The 6,775-nt window shown below is 40.5% G+C and overlaps 1 long non-coding RNA gene across 1 annotated transcript; it reads right to left on the bottom strand.

The window, feature by feature from the left end:
- Window positions 1-1,099: 1,099 nt before the first annotated feature.
- LOC127325004 (uncharacterized) lies at window positions 1,100-2,942 on the bottom strand. Its single transcript, XR_007867203.2, has 3 exons — window positions 1,925-2,942; window positions 1,450-1,659; window positions 1,100-1,264 (listed from the first exon to the last, which is right to left on the bottom strand). It is a non-coding gene; the product is annotated as an uncharacterized lncRNA (long non-coding RNA).
- Window positions 2,943-6,775: the final 3,833 nt, after the last annotated feature.

The raw sequence follows: 6,775 nt of genomic DNA, 5'->3' as shown, positions 1-6,775 counted from the left end.
GTGTGCTACCGATGGATGCAATGGACGGGTCTGCAAGATCTTGTTGGTGTGCTACCGATGGATGCAATGGACGGGTCTGCAAGATCTTGATGGTGTGCTACTGCTACCAGTGGATGTCGGGGAACATCAGTCCCATGACGGCATAGGGAAGTCTTCTTTTTAATTATGTCGACGGAGCTGCCAAGCTGCACCGTCTATCAGCAACCGGTCAGTCGACGATTAGCCGATGAATTGACCCGCTTCAACGCAGCCATCATCGTTCCATCGCTCGCGTGACAGGTAGATCAAGGAAAACATTATTCTCTCTCCCCTTAACTGCGACCAACCTCCCGGTACTGCTCATCCGGAAAGCTCCAATTAATCGTTTGATTAGGTGGTCGGTTGCTGATGCGATGACTGTGTGTTAGCATCGAACGGTCCAAATTGGCCTGGTGAACGTGAGTGTAGGTGAACGTGAGTGTGACCGGCTACTTATGCAGACATGGCGGATCTTACCTGTACGTGCACAGCATCAATGATGGCGGCTAGATCGAGCTTGAGTTTTGACAAGAATAAGGAATGACACAGCTTAGTTATTTACATATACTAGTAATCAGGCACGTGCAATGCACGTATCCGTCAATGATTTTTGAATTAAACATAGTGAAAAGAAAAAAAAAAATAGAAGCTACTGTTTATAATACATTTATCCCAATTTTTTCAAAGGGAAAGCAGATTGGAGATATTTCTGCATTGGCCCTTCCTAGAAAAACTATAAGATAACAAGAGATTGTTATGAGCAAAAGTAATGCATGGTCATCTAAACATATGCGGCAACCTCTAATGCATAGCCAGAGACCACCTGCAATAACTGGAGCCTTGCAATGGCTATCCGAAAATAAAAATCAGAACATGAAACAGTTCAAATTTCAGCCGTCTGAAATTCCTGCCCAGTTTCTGGGCTAAATAAGTCTAGGTACGCCAGTCAGTAATCGTGAAGCCAAACATTTGCAAGATATAATGATGCTACTTTCGTGAGGTTATGTTAAATTTGAGATTCGAATGAAGTTTCAATATAACAATAACCTAAAGGAAATTATTTGCATAAAGAACACAGATTTAGATGATTTTTAAGAAAAAATCGTTCAAAATCAGGCATAGACAAATATTTTTCTTCACATGATTCATGTCTTTATCTTTTGTTAAAAATATCTTACAGCTCCCGGCAGCAGCGTTCTTTTCAATCTTGAGCTTCGTTTTCCTTGTACTTGGGCAGGCATGATATCTGCAATGAACAAAATATTTTTTGATTAGCATAACTCAATTTGGTACGACACAAAATTTAACAGTAATATCGTCTAAGGTTAACATATCCAATTTTGGAAAAAAAATATCGCAAAATTTCAGAAAAAACGCATATTGCATAATATTTGACAAATAATATAGGCATCATATAATTGAAGGACTTACTTGCTCCAGTAATACTCTCGCACTCTCACTATTGCCGCATCAGCATCAAAGTGCGAATCTCATCCTATGTGAGAGATTTAGCTGATGAATAGGTTCTGAGACTTCAAGTTCAGGGAAGATCATCCTATCTCATGTGAGAACCACATGAGGAACTCAAGATTAAACCACCGAGCGAGAAGCGGAGCAGGACCATGGAACTGCTACATGCATCTGGAAAACATCAAACATGTCCTTATTATTTAATTGCAAGCATCGAACATGAGCACTCTCCTAACCATAATAAGGGAACTCAAGATAAAATTGCTGGCTTATAATTTCTCAAATTGAACTATTATGCCAAGCTTACACGGGAGACATGTAAATGAAACAAGATAGAAACATGAACATCATGTTCGACCTAGCTATTGGCATGTTAAGAAAAAAGGAAACAAGGTACAATAAACAAAAGAATGTTGCTCACATTTACTGATTGTACCTGTAGTCAAATGTAGAGAAGATATAATGAAGAGCATTCACTGATAAATCCCCAGTGGCGTTTTCTCTTACAGAAGTATATGCTAAGTGGTCATGTTGAACCTGTAAGTCAAGACATTCTCGAAAAAAAAACCTGTAAGTCAAGACGTGGTAAAAAGGTGAAAGGGAAACAACAATCTGGATAAATCTGAAAAAAAATTCTGAACTTTGTTGTCATAATTTAGAAGTTCAAATACAAGACAAGTGGACTCGAGCAAAACTGCAGTCTTTTCTTCTAAAGGAACCTTAACATCCCAGCGGACTGGGCATCTCGTCAGCATCCCTCATAGTTGGACGTATTCCTCTAACACGCCACATACCCTTAGAACAAGTAGCTGCTAAGAAAATTACATGATCTAACAGACAAATTGAACCTGCAAACGTATCAACTGTCGATACAGACGGTTGAATTCCGTACCAGCTGCGTGATGTGTTGGCCGAGCTTTATGTAGGTGTCACCATTGCGGTCCTCACGGAGGCGAACGCTGGCAGCATCTCTCATGCAGTCATCGATCGTGGAGGCGTCCAGGCTGCGGCCAGATCCCGCCACAGGAGTAGGGCGTGGATCACACAAGTACGATGAAGTATCCTAGCCGCGATGCTACAGTGACAGAAGATTGAATTGGTGCATGGGAAACAAAGAGAACATCAACGGAATCATGCAATAGCAATGAACTGGACCGTGGCTCAGAATTGATGGAGATCGAGATGGCGGAGGAGCGTCGGCTGAATTGGGGAAGGAGACGCTGATGCCCGCGGAGTGGACGTCGAGCGCGGCGACAGTCAACGTGGTCGTCATCAGTGAATCCTCGCGCACCTCTTGCTGGCAGGATCGTCCCGGGCGACGCCTGAGAAGAGCGGCGGCGCGATCGTGGGCACACGGCGGCGAATGCGACTGAGGCGCAGCAGCATCGCTGTAATTGCGGAAGTCGGGCGTGGGTGTTGGCGATCCAGGCGTGGCGAGATCGCGCGGGGCTTTGGCGTGGGCGTTGACCGTCCGTCAGATGGAAGGTAACATGAATTTTGGGTGGGGAGAACGGGTGAATTTAGATCGTTAGATCAACTTGGATGGACGGTTCAGATTTTATTTTCCTACACAAGTTTGTGCCTTTATAAGTAGTAGAGATACTTTTTTTGCGGGGGTAAAAGAATTGTATTAATTATATATAGGTGTGTTACAATCCCTTAGAAGGGAGCCCAGAATAGACTCTGGCCCTGACCCTAACCATACCTCAGTACGGTCATTGCTTCTACTAAAACCAGCTAACAAATGACTTGCTATATTTTGACTACGAGGTATTTTACTAATGCCCACGATCTGGCCTGAACTCATTAGGGTCTTTACTTCAGCCACCAGATGACCCAAAGGTGACAAGTCTCGTGCATTATTCTTTAGCATCTGCACTACTTCAGCACTATCAGACTCGATGATGAAATGTTGTTGGTTGTGCTCCTGTGCCAGAGCAATACCTTCCATAAGTGCGCATACCTCCGACTCTAGCGCTGAACTGCATTGCAACAACGATCTACACGCAGAGAAGATAATTTCTCCATCATGTGATCGCAAAATCATGCCAGCTCCTGCAGTTCCATCCGCAGCCATAAACGAGCCATCAACATTCAGTTTGAGAAATCCTTCGCTCGGTCTCTTCCATGGTGTACTAGGGGCAACAACATATTTACTCGGGTGTGCTACAGCCACTGGCAGATCGACTGACCTCTTCCCTTTTACGATCTCCTCAGTGGAATCGAAGCCCACGTTCATAAGTGATGCTACGTAGCTGCATATGAACCGCCTGGACCCCTCCACCGATGGCATTGGCTTATTGTGCGTTATCTCATTTCGCACAAACCATATTCTCCAACATATCATCAGTACTTTGACACAAGCTTCCTTCGAAAGCGACAGAAGCAACTCCTCAAACCAAATCTCCCGTGGCCCAGGTAGATTATCTATCCCTGGGATCCTCCATACTTCACTCATAGATTGCCAGAACGCTATTGCATGCGGGCATCTAAAAAACACATGAGTTGTATCTTCTTGCTCCAGTCCACATATTGAACAAATACCAGTTACCGGCATATTCCTCCTATGTTTATTCATCTCAGTCGCTAGAGAATTCTGGGCAGCTCTCCAACCAAATATCCGTACTATCTCAGGGACTTGGCATTTCCAAATTGTTTTCCAAATCTCCTTATTATTGACAGGAGCATTACTTGACGCCACATAACCATTCTCTTGTAGCATAAGTGATAGACCTAATTTATAGGCGCTACGGACCGTGAAAACCCCATTCTTCTCATGTTGCCATGCAATAAAATCAGCTTCACGTCTTGGAGACGTTTTTATCTTCATGATAATGTCAGCATCAATTGGTGGAAACGTCCTCCTTACCAATTCCTCCTTCCAAGTCCCATGCACATCGATCAAGCTCGACACCCTATTCAGCCTTGATTTATCACGCGAGCCAATTACTTTAAGTGTGTAATCCCTTGGGATCCAGTTGTCCCGCCATATCCTGACTGATTGACCATTGCCAATGCGCCAAATCAAGCCCTTCTTCAATAGTTCCAAGCCATAAGCAATGGCAGTCCATGTCGAAGACGGGTTTCCTGTGAAGACTGTATCAATAATATTCTGTAATATCCCAGGTAATGGGGTTACAAAAATAGAGGAAACAGATGTGTGCATTGCATTCATGCATAGAAAATCTGGGGAATTTTCGCGCTTTAAAGTAAAACAGTCACAGTAGCTGAAGTTTCACTTGACCTTGGTGGAATTGAAGTAGCTCATCAAGTCAAGCACTATAAACCTCAATGTGACTTTGTTAAAACATTGTTTTGGGTAGAGATGATTTGATCTAAGGGGTTAGATCAAATGGAACTAATAATCAACACAACAACACTTTACTCAATGATCAATTGCTTGATCTTATAAAAGATTAAAATATGGTAATCCTTGTCATAACATATGAACACCTATTCAATTACAAATCAAGTAACAAAAAAAATGGAGAAACTATTCTTACCTTATCTTTTCCATGTCTTAAACTAATCCTTGATCCTACCATGAACATCATGGTATCCATTCCACTTCATTCTTGGAAACAAGACAAGGAGATTAAACTCTAGAAATATATATTCCTCTCTACTACATATTAATATACATCAAACCTAGAAAAGTGAGAGTTATATGTTACTTATTAGAGGATCAATGATAAACCTTGAATTGAACCTTGGATATACATCCATGTATTCAAACCATCACCTTTAAGAGAAACCCTAGGATATTATTCAAGACCATCCCTAAAGAGAGAGAACCCAATTATGTTAAACATAGATATTGATGATCACATCATTCTCTATGGAGCCTAAACTTAGGTTAGTGTTCAAATCCTTCCCCATATGAGATAGAGACCACTCATACCAATCTAAGCTTTACCTATTTAAGAATAAAGGACAATCATTGAACCAAAGTATTAAGTTGCAAATTATTTCCTCTTGGAGTGGTGAGATAACCTAATATCACATGGAATAATAACATATCCATGAATTGATAAAGTAAGGAGGAGATTAATTCAACCAAGATAGCCAAGTGGAGTTTTAGACTTGATATCTATTGAGATATGGTGAATACACCATAAACTTTAGGATAACTATTCCTATGAGAGAGAACTCAAGCTAAGGTGTTACACTCAAGAAAGTTAAGCCAACACTTGAATGTGAGGGAGAGAACTATCCATATACCCAGATGATGATATCAACATTGTTTAAGTAGAACCCTAACATAATATCTCAGGCATTCTCCTGGGATATAAACTTAAGAGGCAACCATAGTAGTCCCATTCAAGAAGGTAAATTAGTAGTGCTATACTTAGTTGATCAAGACAACACTCAATCTTGGGAGTGAGAAACCTAATTCTTGAGAGATAACTTAGGAAGCCAAACCTTGATCATTATAAATTGAGTGATGATCATAAACCCTAAGAACTTGAGGTAGGGATATTAAGAACAAGTTGATCATGCCTAATCCATGATCATGCTCTTGAGGAATGTGAGGATAAGTTAAATCCTAATAGGATAAGCAGATATAATTCACCACATGAAATTATAGGGAGTTCACTAGTAATCAAATCTAGGCTTATATCCTAACCTTAACTTGTGAACCACTTGGTGATCATAAGTAGAATCCTACCATATCTATATTTCATAAATTAAAGAACCTAAGAAAACTTTAGAGTAAAACTCCATACTTAATATGGTGAGAAACCATCCATCCATATGACCAAAGTTAACTATAAAAAGAACTATAACCAATGTAGTTACTTCAATGATTAATTGAGGATAATAAAAGAAGTTAAATGGTAAAAGATAAAACCAATTCTCAAATCCTTAGTAATTAGAGAAGCACATGAAATATTAAGCAAGTAACCACCTCATAATGGATAGGGAGGATAAAACCTAGTTGGTGAATCATTGGAGTGACCACAAATATAAACCTAGTGCACACTTGAGTTCCAAACCACATGCCATTAGGTGAACCTCATTAGAACCCTAGAAAGTGCTCACAAACTACATCTTATGTTTCAATTATGAACCTAAGATTAACCTAGTGCTAAGTTCTATTATTAAGACCCATAGGTGTTGATCAACCACTTATCATTATCACCCAGACCCAACCATGATGAGAATCATGTCTACTCCAGGTCATTCAAGGTGTTATTAAATCTAACCCTAGTACCACCTTTGAAAGATGGTTATAATAAAACCTACAAAACCTTAACAAGCAAGTCTCACATAAAATTATGTGCAA

The sequence above is a fragment of the Lolium perenne genome, chromosome 1 (assembly GCF_019359855.2).
Source record: "Lolium perenne isolate Kyuss_39 chromosome 1, Kyuss_2.0, whole genome shotgun sequence".
Classification (NCBI taxonomy): domain Eukaryota; kingdom Viridiplantae; phylum Streptophyta; class Magnoliopsida; order Poales; family Poaceae; genus Lolium; species Lolium perenne.
The sequence above is the reverse complement of the archived record's forward strand: the minus strand, read 5'-3'. Positions and strand labels throughout refer to the sequence as shown.